This window comes from Corvus brachyrhynchos, unplaced genomic scaffold (assembly GCF_000691975.1).
Source record: "Corvus brachyrhynchos isolate BGI_N302 unplaced genomic scaffold, ASM69197v1 scaffold220, whole genome shotgun sequence".
Lineage (NCBI taxonomy): Eukaryota > Metazoa > Chordata > Aves > Passeriformes > Corvidae > Corvus > Corvus brachyrhynchos.
Window position 1 is genome coordinate 2,031,151 of NW_008236209.1, and position 14,154 is coordinate 2,045,304.

The window sequence follows — 14,154 nt, forward strand, 5'->3', positions numbered from 1 at the left end:
ATTCAGTTAAATTGTGTCTCTCCAGGTTTGCTTTGGAGTGGTTGGTGCCTCATCAACGTCATTGTTATTCTGGGCAGCTCAGTGAAAAACCCAAGAACAAATAAAAGGAACCTGGAATTCTTTTGATAGAACGTGTGTGATGAGCTGCTTGAGAAAGCTTGCTGTGTTTTTGGGATGCCACAGACAAAGGCAATTTGTTAGGTCTGGAACATGAATTTTAGAAATTAATCAATACACCAGTCAATGCTAAAAAAACCACTTCTGTGCATCTTGTAATAAATGGGAGAAGAGTTAGACTCTCCACTAAGCAGTGTTTTTAAATTAAAATTCTCTTTTTCCAAAGTAATTGAACTGACACATTTCCTATGTTAAATTGTTTTAAATGCTGAATTCTACTATCTGCTACTTGCCTTCTCAAAACTCATCAGAAAATCATAAACAAGTTCTCTTCTGACTTAGTATTTATCTTCTGTTGATGTAGTGTTCAATAAGAATCTTCTAACCCACATTTTATTGGCAGGCAAATTTACAAGAAAATCTTCAGTAAATGCTTCAGGTGTAAGAATCTCCCTGCCATTTGTAAGTTATTGGTCTGCTACATCTTTGCTGAAACAAGAATCCAGATTAGATTTCCTCTCTTCCAAGAGTCAAGATCACACATACTCTACCCCTGACATGAGCTTTATACTTCACTCTGTGCTTACTGTCCTGTTTGAGTGTTTTACACACTTGTAAACAGGTATTTACAAAACTGAGCTGGTTCAGCCCAAGCAGAGTAAAAACTGTGTTTCCCAAGGAGGGTTTCTGGTCATCAGTTCTCCAACTGTGTGTGTTGAAGGCATTCAGCAGGCAAATTCTTTGATAAAGTCCCATTTTTTGTGTAATTGTTCGTTCGTACTGGGATTTTGAAATTAAAGGTTTCCATGTAAATTATTTGCTCTGTTTTAGACAAAACCCCACCTTTCCAAGTGTGTTTCATTTCTAAAGGATGGAATGACACCAGGAATGTCCTGTCTAAGGGTGACACTGACATTCCTTGCCATCACATCTGCAGTAGAACCTGTCCTGTCCTGCATAACTTTATTTTCTTGTAAAGACCCTAATTAGTGCCTGGGAGCACAGATGTGATGCATGGCACACAAAACCAGCATTTTATTTACTCTGACTTTTAACAGGGAAACAACAAACACTCCTCACCTTCCTTGCATCTTTTTTTCTGTCATTCAGGGCTACATTTAATTAACACAGTTGAAAGTATGGGGCTTTAATTGCATAATCCTTGAGGTTCATTGACCTTGTGAGGCTTTACTGCCAAGTAAACATGACTATGGCATGAAGACTTCTTTTACAGGACCCATAAACTATGATGATAATATTCTTGCCTTTGGTTTTAAGGAATGCTTCATCTTTTCTCAAAAGTGACTTTGCAGCAAGAGTCCTAAAAATATAAAGTTTTTGTCATTATCGATGCATATTCTTTGGTTTTAGAATTATATTTGTAACAGCAGGGAAGTCTTGGTTATATCAAGGTGAATTATATTTGTGAACCTCTCAAATATACTCATTAACTCTGAAAAACCTTTTTAGACTTAGTTCTCTTATATCCTTCTTACTGAAAGATCTGAAGGCAGATTTCCCAGTTATTAAAATCTGTGTCATAGTGTATAAAGATAAATATATATATATTACATAGTGTATGAAGAACGGGAAGACAAACATTAATTAATATTTTTAAATCTGTCTGTGTTCCATCCTCTTTTCCCTGGAACAGAAAAGTCCTAGCACAGACTGAATTTTATGAGCTCAGTTAAATGCTGATTATTCTTTTCCTGGTGCCCAAAGCATCAACTGCACACTCATCTGACTCTCCAAGCACCATTAAGCCAAGTCCCTGTTGCTGCTATGGAGTGTTGATGATTATATCTGCTCTGTGTTTCTCAGCAGGATCCTCTCTCTCAATGAGGATGCTCAAAAGTGATGTTTCCTGTGGGCTGCCTCGTGAAGATACAGCCCTGCCTCAGTAAAACTCCTCTCCATCTGTTAGAGGGTGCTCTTAACTACAGATCTGCCTTCACTCTGGAGAGGGACCGGGTTTTAATTCACACACCAGTTTGAAATGTAACATTCCAAGCAGCAAAAAATAAACCATTGACTTTGAGCTGTGCAGTAGAGTAATACAGAGGACAAGGTAAAGAGCTGGTATGTAAATATTCACCAAGGAAAAAAAAATAATTTTAATTGCTGAGTTTGACTGGCAGCTTCTTTTCTGATTGGGGTCATAGACAGCATTTCTTGCCTGTGAGAAGTTGGGAATGTTTGGTCACAAAAATAACACCTAAGACATGCAATTAGTCTGTTTGGACATTGTCCTGTTTGACAAACCTCACTGACCTTTGCTATTTCCTTTATTTCTACCAAGATCTAAGAATGTTTTTCTGATGTTGATTTCACTCTGATAACTCTGAGGTGTATCACACGTGTATTGTACCACACTGCAGGCTGCAGAGGCAGGATAATGGAAGCAGGATAATGGAAGCAGGATAATCTTTGAATGTGATATGACACATTCCCCTGGTGTTGTATCAAAATTAATTCTTTCAGAGCAATTTGCTGTTCTCTTTTGTTTTTAACAAAGCCCAAATCCAAGGAGCTGCTGTGCTCAGCAAGACCATCACATATTTTTGGCAGGGCCAGCATATTTTGACCCACATGCTGAGAGGTGAAAGCTACCAGAGGTCTTCAGAGCACCAAAGCTGCTTTCCATGAAGTCTGTTGAGAACCAAGATAATATCTGGCCTCTTGTTGGGTTACAGCCAAATCGTATTATAATGCTCCTTATCTTGCTTCATTTACCTGATGAGGTAATGAGACTTTCACAGCAGTTTTAATTCAAGGGTGTGTTTCACTGTGCAGTCAGCTTCATGTGGAACAGTTTCTTCCAGATTAAATCATGGCCCAGATTTTTGGGTGGTGCCTGTGGGCTGTAGGAATTTAACACCGGATAGGCAGCTGTCACTTAACTTTCAAGAACTGTAGTGTAGTACCTTTGCATTAGATGTTGTGAGTATATTTGATCTCTGCTGGCTAGCTGGGAAAGAAATGGCGAAGCTCCATGGCAGAATTTTCTGTCCCTTGCAGTTTTTACATTTGATAATCATTAGTGAAGATCATGAGAAGTGCTCAACAATAACAACACACGTAATTCTGGCTCTGAGAACCTGTTAGGATGGAAAAACCCCAAAAACTTCAACCAACACACCAGCCCACCAGTCTAATAGTATATTTAAATTTCATTTCTGTTCATTCTTGTCCTGCACAACACTATCCTGCTGCAAAGCACAGACCATGGGCTAGTTGAGGCTCTTTCCCCGAGGACCAACTGCGCTCTTTTTGCAGCTTGTTTTACATTTAGCACGCTGATCAAGTACAGTTGTCACTTTTGTAAGGGTACTGGGAGGGGACCTGGAGTCACTTGAAGCTGGGTTAAGGTCAGGATCAGGTGCAGAACCCAGAGGATGGAACCTGCAGATGTCCTCTTAAACACTGGAGTTCATTCCCTTTTATCAGAGCTACAGTATCAGCTGATAAGCAGGGCATGTAATTGGTCTGATCAATTAATAATGCCAGCTCTTCTCTTGCTCTCTGTAGAAAAACTTGAATCCTCTGTTGTGATACAGGGAATGCTCCTGATGCATGTTCCTGCCACCCCAACACCTATTCCTGGATTTCAGTGCCCTGAACTTACTTGCCTGCAGTGATTAACAAGCACAAATAAATGCTGTGATATGAGAGTAGGTTGCAATGCTCAAGCTCCTGTGCACAATTTTGTTAAGCTTTACACCTAAAATAGGCTCAGATGAACTGCAGTGGCTACAAACCTTGCTCTAGAGAAACTGGGTTGGAAAAGCAGCGGTGCTTTTTGTTGAGACTGGTTTGTATAAACGGCACTGAACCTGTGACAGCTCACAGGACTGAGCAGTGACCTCCCCTGGAGAGGCTCTTCCGTGGTGTTCAGTGTTTGGGGAGTGTCAGTGTGCCTGGTTCTAGTCTGGAATTACCCAGTACCTGGAAATGCTGACTATTTCCAGTTCTTCCTCTGCGTGGTTTACTTTTTTAAGCAAGGACCAGTAAAGCCCAGAGCTCCCTACACTGCTGACTGAACTCCTCAGCGTGTCTCGGCAGAATAAAGGGGTGTGTGTGGTAGTGGTGGGGAATTTTTTGTTTTGTTTAAACAAAGGACCCTTGGATCAAATGCTGAGTGAAAAATGTGATGAAGCAGCACCACTGTCCAATACTGCAGGCAGATGTGAAGAACCAGCTACAGTTTAATTAAACACCAGTTAGACCAACACAATTAAAATTTTCATTCAAACCTAGGTCTTGGATAAAAAGGGAAAAATTTTAGTTCAAAAGCTGCACAATGTGTATGAATGTGTGGGTGCCACTGCGAGTAGTGTGTACAGCATAACCTGAATGGCTCATTTAGACAGAATTCTGAGTATTGCAGGATGGAATTCTGAATATTGCAGGATGGCAGGACCAGAGGCTCTGCCCCTTGAAATGTCCACTGGTCAGGGAAAAGTAAAAACCAATTTCTAGCTTTACCAGACCCACATCCTTTCTATTGGAAGCCATGTGCTGCAGCGTGGGGCTGAATTATATTTTCTTAGACAGAAAGAACAGGGTAAATAAAGTTTACTGTGCTGAAAAACAACTTTTATTATACAATGTAAATAGGTAACTCATAAAAAGAGCTGGGGAAAATTCAGTGAGGATTTGAAGCTGGAATTTGATTCAGAGACTTCCAGTACCTGATAGTTTATTTCTTAACCCTGTTCCTGGGAGACTGGAGATTTTTCTCATGCAGAAAAAATATACTTAATTTTTTTTCCTTGGAAATAAATATCAAATATTCTCATTAATTTTAATGACTTTTGCATAAGCCAAAGTTTCAGCAATGACTTTTTTTTCCTTCAGAACCCGTAATTTCGAAGGGAGTGAAATTTCAAATAAATTGAGAGTGAGTTAACTGTTTGTTTTCTTATTTTCTTTTATTCTCTTTGGGAAAATGTAATCGTAATTTTAAAAACCCTGCTTGTTGTCATCACCACTTTCTTTTTTCTGCAGATAGATTTGGGTGTTGCAGGCAGTGAGTACCTGTTGCTTCTTGGATTTCCATTCATTCACTCGAGCACATACATCACCAAAAGGATCAATTCTCTCAGTACTTAGATTATAAATCTGAACATACACAGAGATCTTGAGATTGGTCTGGTATCCCAAAATCTTCCTACTGATTGCTGACTCATTCCTAGTATCTAAAATGTTGGTTTTAAGTACAAGTCATAAATATTCCTCCAGCCTTTTTCATTCAGCTACAACACTACAAATATTTGGAGAAACTGAGAAGTCCAAATGCAAATTTTCCTCTTTGTCTTTTGCATTTGACCATTTTAAGGACTTGCACATGGAGTTTCTGAATGAGTTAAAGCTGGATGAGGTAAAGCATTATCTGAATTGTTCATTAGCTTACTCTTATGTGGTGTAAATCTCCCAACCTTATTAGAAAAATGGGGCTTTGGCCACAAATTCTGCCTTGCAGTAAATTGCACCAGCCTCTAATGTGGTTAATACTTTTAGCTTTTTTAAAAGTGCGCATTTATTCAAGGCAACCTCTAATTTTAATGCCCAAAATCTAGGATATGGAAGAAACTAAGTGTGTGTATGTGGAAAACTCACCCCTATAAGCAAAGGAAGAATAAAGAGCAAAGAAGTGACACTTTTAGATTTGCTTGCATCTCCCAAGATTTTATTATTAGATTTCTTTGGTCTAATTCATCGGACTCTGCACGTCTTGGGAGCTCTTGTTCTGTTTCAGACCTAGAGAGCTGATCTTAAATGGTTTATTGGTAATTTCCTCAAGTGTCTCCATAATTGTCAAGTGTTGCTTCAGACAGGGATTGTCTTATACAACAAAAAAATATTAATTTTAAATTTCTTTGCTGGAGCTGTTCCTGCTTTTGCTTTGTCCTCCCATTCAAGAGTCTTGATGGTGGTTAAACAGCTCTTACTGAGAGCAGCTACTGCTCTTTTGTACTTTGAAGTGACAGAGACTGAACCTTTGATAGGAAAAATCCTCACATAAAATCATTAAAGCGCTGAAAGCAGTGGGAAGAATTGCAACTTAACAGATGTTGCTTCTGGCTCTTAGTGTGGTATTGTAGTTGCTGCAATTGTGTAAGGAGAGGCTAAGAGGCTTTTCAGAATGTGGGATCAGTCATATCTATGGCTTTACACGGAATGGGATTTTTGTGAGAGATAATTGTTTTTAAGGTGTCAGCAAAAGCTCAAACCTTTATCACTGCTGAGCAGGCTGAAGTGCTCGAGGGCTTGAGTCGTGTACTTTGGAGATGTGCAAGATTTCTGAGGCTTTCTCTGCTGAGAGTGCTGTAGATGGAACACTGGGTTTTGCTCATAGCTCGAGCCATTTTTGACCTTTTACCCTGCAACCTGGCAATTAATGTTTCCAGACCTTGTTAGCATATGTAAATGTGAGATAATTGCTGTATTTTTAAGAGAAACCACTGCTAGCTGAATTTCAAGACAAGTTCTTTCAGCTGTGGCTGCTGTTGGTTTTCAGTGTGCTGAGGTTTCATTGGTCCTGGTGAAAATTGAAGGGGAAATTTGATTTGCAGCTGCTCAGCAGTGATAATTTGTGATCAAGGGATGAGCTGGCATGGGGGGCAGCAGGCCTTGGGATGAGAGGGCATTCATCTGTCTGGAAGCAGGAATGCAGAGGTGGAGCAGCTCGTGGGTGAGGGAAGCTTCCTGTGGTGGTGAGTATGGACCAGCCACAGCACTGCCCTGTGGATATCATGGAATTCCAGGGCTCAGGGGCTGCTTTTGGGCAGCAGAGCTGGGCTGGGAATGGGTTCATGCTGTGCTTGCAGGAGGGGCTTTGGTGTGAGGGTATGAGGGAACCTGCTTGTGATGCTTCTTTGCAGACTCCTTGTAGAACTCGTGGCCACAGGACACCACCCAAGGTGTTGCTCTTTCGTTTATTTACTTTTCTTTTTTTAATGTTCTGATGCAAACACGTTTAATTTGCCTCCAGAGGTGCACTCAAAATTTCCCAACCAAATAAACATCTGGAAACTGCTGAATTGCCTGTTCTTTCAGTCAGGGGATACCCTGAAGGGTTCTTAGCGTAATGCAAATCTGGGGACTCTGGTTTAGGCAGATTAAAATGCATCAGGATCCAGCAGTGTGCTTTTCATTCTGCCTGTGAGAATTACATATTTCTGTTTCAGCATTGAGAGAAGACTGAGAAATAATGTAGTCTTTTGTCATATATAGTGTTCCAGCACAGAGTTTGTTTTGTGGATAATGGTTTTTGTTATCCTGGCTCTACTTTAGAAGAAGGTTTGGGACGTGTAAAGAGCGTACAAGTGAGACCCTTTTTGAAATTGTCTCTACTTTGAGGTTGGGATGGGACTAGATGAACTCAGTGTGGTCTTTCTAACCCAAATTGCTTCATGACTTTTGTTATATTTGCCTGTCTGGGAAGTTGGTGTGATGTAATTACCGTAACAGGAAGCTGAATGAGGTGGTCTGGTTTACTTTCCCTGCTTGGGATGAACTTAACAAAAAATCCAATTCTAGCCAGAGTTTGCCTTTTGATGTTGCAAACATTTATCCTTTGTGCACATGGTGACTCCTGCAGGGAGTCCTGTGAATGCTGTTTCTCAAGACTGCCACAAATAAAATGAAAACTTTTGAAAGATAGTTCTGCTTTTATGGACCTGTTGCGTTGCTTAATTACATATTTAAGGCTAAACCATAAACATATTTGTTTTATGTTTGGCATAACCTCAACAGTTTTCATTGCACTTGAGTTTATGGATAAATGCATTTTTGTATGGACGATCCGTCAGGACCGTGTTTAAAAATAAATTATGACTATCTCTGGTTTGTTATCCAGTTAGACTGATCTACAGGTTGTTAGCAGTTCTGAGAGTCTTTTGCTTCAGTTTGACCAGAAGTTGTCCTGTCCTTGAGAATTTCTATTGAAAGAACATTCCCCAGTGAAATACCAGGTGTCACTTGCAACATCTCACCTGAAACTGGAAATTTTCCTCGATTTTGGTCTGAGCTATACAAACACTTGCCAGAGTCTTAGAAGCTAATACCCAAAGCAAAAAACCCCAAAACAATATTCAGACATACCATGCTTGTCCTAAGTTTTTTTCTTCCCTCTGTTTTTTTTAATTTTTTTTTAATTTCAATGCTCAGTGTTCTGTTTGCTTCATCTGAGTGCTCTCTTTTTTTTTGTCTTCTCAATGTTAAGACCTTTTTTAGGGTAACATGTACTTATTTAAGACTGGCTCCTGGTTCTCCAGCTCTGAATTGTACCTTTATGGATCCTACAGCTCTACTACCCCATAATAGTAGATTAAGTTTGGAGATAGTCACCGATGGGGAGAATTGTGCTGCTCTGGAGACAGGCTTCCCATCTTTTTTTCCCCTTTTATATTACCTCTTTAAATGAGATGTTACATTTCAGAGGATAAATGTGGTAAAATGTTTCTTTGTGTATTCCCCCAGTTGTTAATAAAATAAATAAGATCAGGCAAGTCAATGCATTTCTGAGCAAAGACTCCTCTGGTTTTTTATTCTGTTGTATTTGTTGGAGCGTGATTTTGGCTTTAATCCTGCATGTGGCCACAGTTAGACTTGCCTTTTGTATCTTTTATCTATCTTTTAATAAAGCAAGATGAGGGTGTGGTTATTGTCAGTATTGACTTCTGGAACAGAGTAATAAATGAGGTTTTAATGGGAAGTTGGAAACACTGATGATTTATGGCTTCCTACAACACTCATTAGACACACACATCAGTGTGCAACATGCCATAAATTATGGTGCATGCTGCAAAAAGCCATAAATTGTCATTTTCAATTCCAGTTATCACCATTAAAGACTTTTATTCCCTGCTGTTTTTGTGAGTTTCCACGGCTTCCTTCACCAATTCTCTGACTAATGATTTCAGCAGCTGCAGGAAGATGACCCAGAGATGCAGTGGCTGATTAGGTAACACAATTGCCTTAAAGCTGTGAAGTCAGAGGTTAAACTGCTTTATAGAGAAAATACGATCTTCCAGTCTGCTAACATCCTTAACACCGAGCATTTCTGAATTTCGTTTGCACCAGCGGCATTATTTTTCCTGGCTGTTGTTAATATCTGCCTACTGAAATTCAGAAACGCTTTAGAAATACCACTATCAGTTTGCTGAACAGCCAGCTGCAGCAGAATCGAGATAAGCTGAGTCCTGTGGAGCAGCTCAGTGTGTCCTGCTGATGTGCCCATCACGAGTTTGCAGCGGAGGAGATATTGCTGCTATTGCTGCAGTGCACTGTAGCAGCTGTCATACTTTGAAGGGATGAGCCATCAAATCACTGGGTTGTGTGTTTGATTCTGCGTTGTAAATCGACCGGAGTGGGGCTAAATAAGGTGAGGCAATTGCAGGGAACACTCAGGATTTTTCCTTGTGCAGCACTTGGCTCTGGGGAAGGTGCTGTGTTCCTCCGAGCTGCGGGGGTTTCACTTCCAGCCCTGTGCAGAGGCTCGTGCAGCAGGAAGGCAAGAAAGGCTGTATTAAAATGTACTTCTAATTTTAGACACCTTTGGGGTTCCTTTTGTTTGAAAAGCGAGTGGTACCTGTTAGGCTGCTGGCTATGAAGAGTCACGATGGAAACTACACACTGCAGCTTGCAAATGCAATGCAAACCCCAAATAATTCATCCTGGCTTTTCCAAGAAATTCTTTCTGATGAGTCTGTTCTTCTCTCTGAACACTTGTGTGCACCAGGGCTCTTGGGGAGATTTTTTTTCTCTGCCACACCTTCATTAAACCTTACTTTAGCAAGTATCTTTGCTCATCCAGCATCTTCCAGCTCAGGGTACTGAAGACAGAGAAGGACATCTCTCTAGAGAGCCTAGTTTCAATCTTGTTTTAGGCACAATGAGCAGGATAATTCTGATAAAATGAATTTGAACATTTTACTGGCCATTTTTGTTGCATTATGAGAGAAGAGCTTTTTGTGTTCCTCCATCCCCCCACTCCTCTCGCTGACTACTAAAGCACATTTTTGGCTAAATCGTGCCCTCTAGTGCGTCACCTCGGCGGGATTCAAATTACAAACTTTTGTCGTGACCGAGGTGGGGTTTTTTTCGTTTTCTCTCTCAGGTAGCTTGGATAATTAACCCAGTATAGTTCATATGAATAGCTAATTTATACCTCTTGTCAGGTGAGGGAGAGGGCAGTGGTTGTGTAGTTGTGATGTGTTTCTAAAGCTGCCGCACTTTGCTGTCAGAGTGTGCAGGAGGGGAGCAGAGCTGGCTGTAATCCTGGTTTAGCAGTAATTTCAGAGCTGTCCGTGGCATGGGTGACCTCGAGAGCAGTCCTAAGCCAGGAAAGAGGAGGCCAATAAGAAATAACTTCCAGGTTTTGTTTGTTTTTTTTTTTTTTTTAAACTAGATCTATAGTGTGTCTAGTTGATTACATTGAAAAGGACCAGCGAACATTAGCAAATTTTAAAAAAAGTCAGCTGAAGTAAGTATATAACCGGAATAAAATCACTGCTGACTTAAGTCCAGGAATATCTCTTAGAGTCAGGAGTGATGACCAGCTTTTGCTGACTGCTGATTCCAACCATTGTTTAAATTCAGCCTGAGGACTGCAATATCTTGTGGTTGGGTAACAGCAGAAGAGATCATCCCCTGCTTTAAAATGCTCACACGCTTTACATATTCAATTACATTTCACATTTTATAGTAATGGCAACGTTGTCTGTAAAATGTGTTTGCCACAGTCCAGCTCATTCAGATTTACTGCAGAACCAGCCCTTGTGCCATCAGTTCTCTCCTGCCTTCAGAGGGCATCACCAAGGCTTTTATGATCAAAGCCTGGGAGACACATTTCAATAGGAATTGTGAGTGAAGGGAAAGAAGTACTTGGTGTTCGGTGTGTATTTCATTAAATAAGCATCTTTTAGGAAAAAAAAAATGAGGCTCTAGTCCTACCGCATTCTTTTACAGCTTTTAAGATATGGAATTTATTCACATGTTAAAGTTTTTTGTGGTTTTGAGATACTCTTCAACTCTTACCTTAAGAGGTTGTGTAAGAAAATAATTTCATTCTTATGAACACTGGGTCTCAAATCAATTTTGATGCTGTACTTGATTTACATTGAGGGGTTTTTTTAATCTGCTTTTAAAAAACCTGCAAATCTGAAATTTTTAAGAATGGAATATCTGACCAATTCACTTTCACTGAGAAACTTTGCTTGCCATTTACTCCAATGTTGTTTCAAAACAGTGGGGTTTTTTTTGTTGGATTTTCTGTTTGGTTCTTGTTTGGTTTTTTTAATGACTGTTTTCACATTTTGGAAATTGGATGTGTTGACTTCTTCCTGGTGAACTTTTTTTGGGTGATGGTGAGGAATCATAACCTGTGAAACATTTGGAGTTTGGGAACAATTTATTTCTCACCTGTTCAAGAGTAATTTTTGAGCAGTCGCATGTATGTATCTCAAGATGTTGTGATTTTTTTACCCTTCTCCTGCAATGATTGGATAAAAAGAATTAGAAATATAGAATAACATGTATATATCTCAAGATGTTGTGATTTTTTTTACCCTTCTCCTGCGATGATTGGATAAAAAGAATTAGAAATATAGAATATGCAATCTAATAGTTGAATTTAAGGATGCCATAATGACATCTGATTGCAGTTAGGATTTGAAGGCAAGCAAGTGTGGAGCTTCCTCACCTGTGACAAAGTCTCTTCATATCCTGGATGTGTTTCTGCATCCTCCCAGTCCTGGATGAATTACTGCATCCTGCCACACAAACTTTGGGACGCTGACACAGTCTGCAGGGCCACCTAGAAACAGTAAATGTGTGCTGACTGAAAGAGTCCCATGGTTCGTGTCTCCAGGCTTTTCCATGTTTGTGTCAGGTGGGTTTAGGAACAAAAAGAATTCACCTGTTAATCTCCAGTAACCCTTATGCACTTCACACGAGGAAGTCTTAAATACAATAAAGGACAGAACTACTAAGCTGGTATTTTGAGCAATAATTTCTGTTTTGGAGACTATGCCCAAGAAACTTCATCACATTGTCCCAGGCAGGATTTATGATTTCTCTCCTGCGTCCCATTCTCTGTGATTCCAACTGTGTCAGCATGCTCAAGGTCTGTTTTTCAGTAACAGATGTTTTTCCCACTTCTGCACAAAGTAACTGCAGCTGATACTTAATCATAAATATCTCTAAGAAGATATTTTTAAATTAAAATGATATAAATTACTTCAAAATTACCACACGCTTGAAATATACACACTGCATTTATTTGTTTTGAATTGATGAATTGTTTATGGAGCACATACACACATAGCCTTTTGTTCCAAAATGAATGGGTAGAAAAATTTGGAAACATTGGCTGAAAAATTTCTTTCCATTTCGAGCTTGCCTCTCCCTAGCTATTAGTCAGCTGTGTATGTAAGAGCTCTGTCTGGATGAAAATAAATCAGTTGTGCTGATTAAAAGTAGCTTAATTATTGTCTTTCAGTTGTAAGGATATTACAAAGCTCTCTCTTTCCAACGGTTAAAATCTCTTTCTGATTTCTCATCTAAATTTACTTATGACCACGGTTTGTCTGCCTGACTTGAGATCTTGAATGTCCTTTACTAATGCTCAAAACTAAAGTACAGACTAAACCCCAATTGTTTGCTCTTTGGAATTTTTAAGATCCCAGTGAAAAGTCCTCTAGAGCAGAACCTGTGGTAGTATCTTGAGGTGGGAGAGCTCTGTTTTGGAAGCAAATGAATGCTTATATTCTCTTCCCTGATGGATGTTTCACAGTAATCTCCAATCACTGGATATTAAAACATACACAACTTCTGTAGCTGGCCTTGAACTCAGACCTTATAATATTTCATTAATATCTTACTTGCCAATGTCCAGCTTCTTTGCTGACTGAAAGGATTAGTTAAATAATAAGGTTTGGTCCAAATTCTGTCATCTGGGCCAGAGCTGATTTTGTAAATACGTTATGGTAAAAGGAAGGAATTCATCAGTTGTGCAGTAGGAGAGTAGGAACATGGAGAGTAAATTCCACTTGCAGGGATGGAAATTCTGTTCCTGAATATGTCCTGCAGCAATTCTGGATTTGCCTTTCCCAGCTGGCTTTTTATTTGCTTCTGTATGAAAAGCAGCTGATACCAGGTTTTCAAACTGATATTCATCCATTTAAAAGATGTGAAAAACTGAACCTTATTTCATGTTTAACCTTCAAACTTGAAGATGGTTTGTGGCATATATTTTGTCCTTTTGTCCTCCCTCCGCTGGCACCAATTTCTGCAGAGGATTTGCGCAAGTTTGAGGCATCCCAGTTGTCATTCTGCTTCTCCAGAAGAGAGTGCAGGAAGGACAGAGTGTCATTACTGCTTGCTGTGGAACAAGTATTTTCATCTGGTAGCTCAGTGGAAACCAGAAACTGATGATCTTGTGCAGGTGTAGACTTTTTAGATTACAAGACAAAAAATGCAGCCTGGTGTGAAAACTCAGCTGCTAAACTTATGAAACACTTGCTGATATCCCCAAGGGTTTTCTGAAGCTTCTAGTGCTCAACACTATCAAAGACACCCAAAATGACATTTCACTAGAAATTTTTGAAAGTTCTCTGTCTCTGTAGTAGCAAGGAGAAGTTAAAAATGAGAATCACAGAGTGCAAATTCATTGCTAGCACAGATGAGAAATAAAACTTTGCTGGGAAAATGGATTATATTTAAAAAGCATGAATAGAATATTGCTGATTTCTACAGAAGCCTTACAAAGGCAGGATGGTGATGGGGGAAAGAACAGTACTTCTAGGTGGAGTTATTTATTTGCACTTTGTAAAAATTGTAATGTGATTTTGAGTAGCCCCTGAAGTGGGTACAATGAATTGTTTCACCCACACATAACCCTGTGGCTCTCAGACCCCTCCCAGGCATCTTTTCTTCCACCAGGAGCATCCTAACAACTCCTACAGGAATTTGCTGCCTTTTTCTCTCCTTTCCCAGCTGTTAAATCCATGCTGCTTCCTGAGTGGAGTC

General features: G+C 39.7%; 1 long non-coding RNA gene across 7 annotated transcripts in view; it reads left to right on the forward strand.

Moving 5' to 3' along the window:
• Nucleotides 1–11,597, forward strand: part of LOC108448655 — a 51,793-nt gene extending 40,196 nt beyond the window's left edge. For all 7 annotated transcript variants that reach the window (XR_001864617.1, XR_001864626.1, XR_001864615.1 and 4 more), the window contains one exon: nucleotides 26–11,597. This is a non-coding gene — a long non-coding RNA (uncharacterized LOC108448655). The remainder of the gene's footprint in view (nucleotides 1–25) is intronic.
• Nucleotides 11,598–14,154: the final 2,557 nt, after the last annotated feature.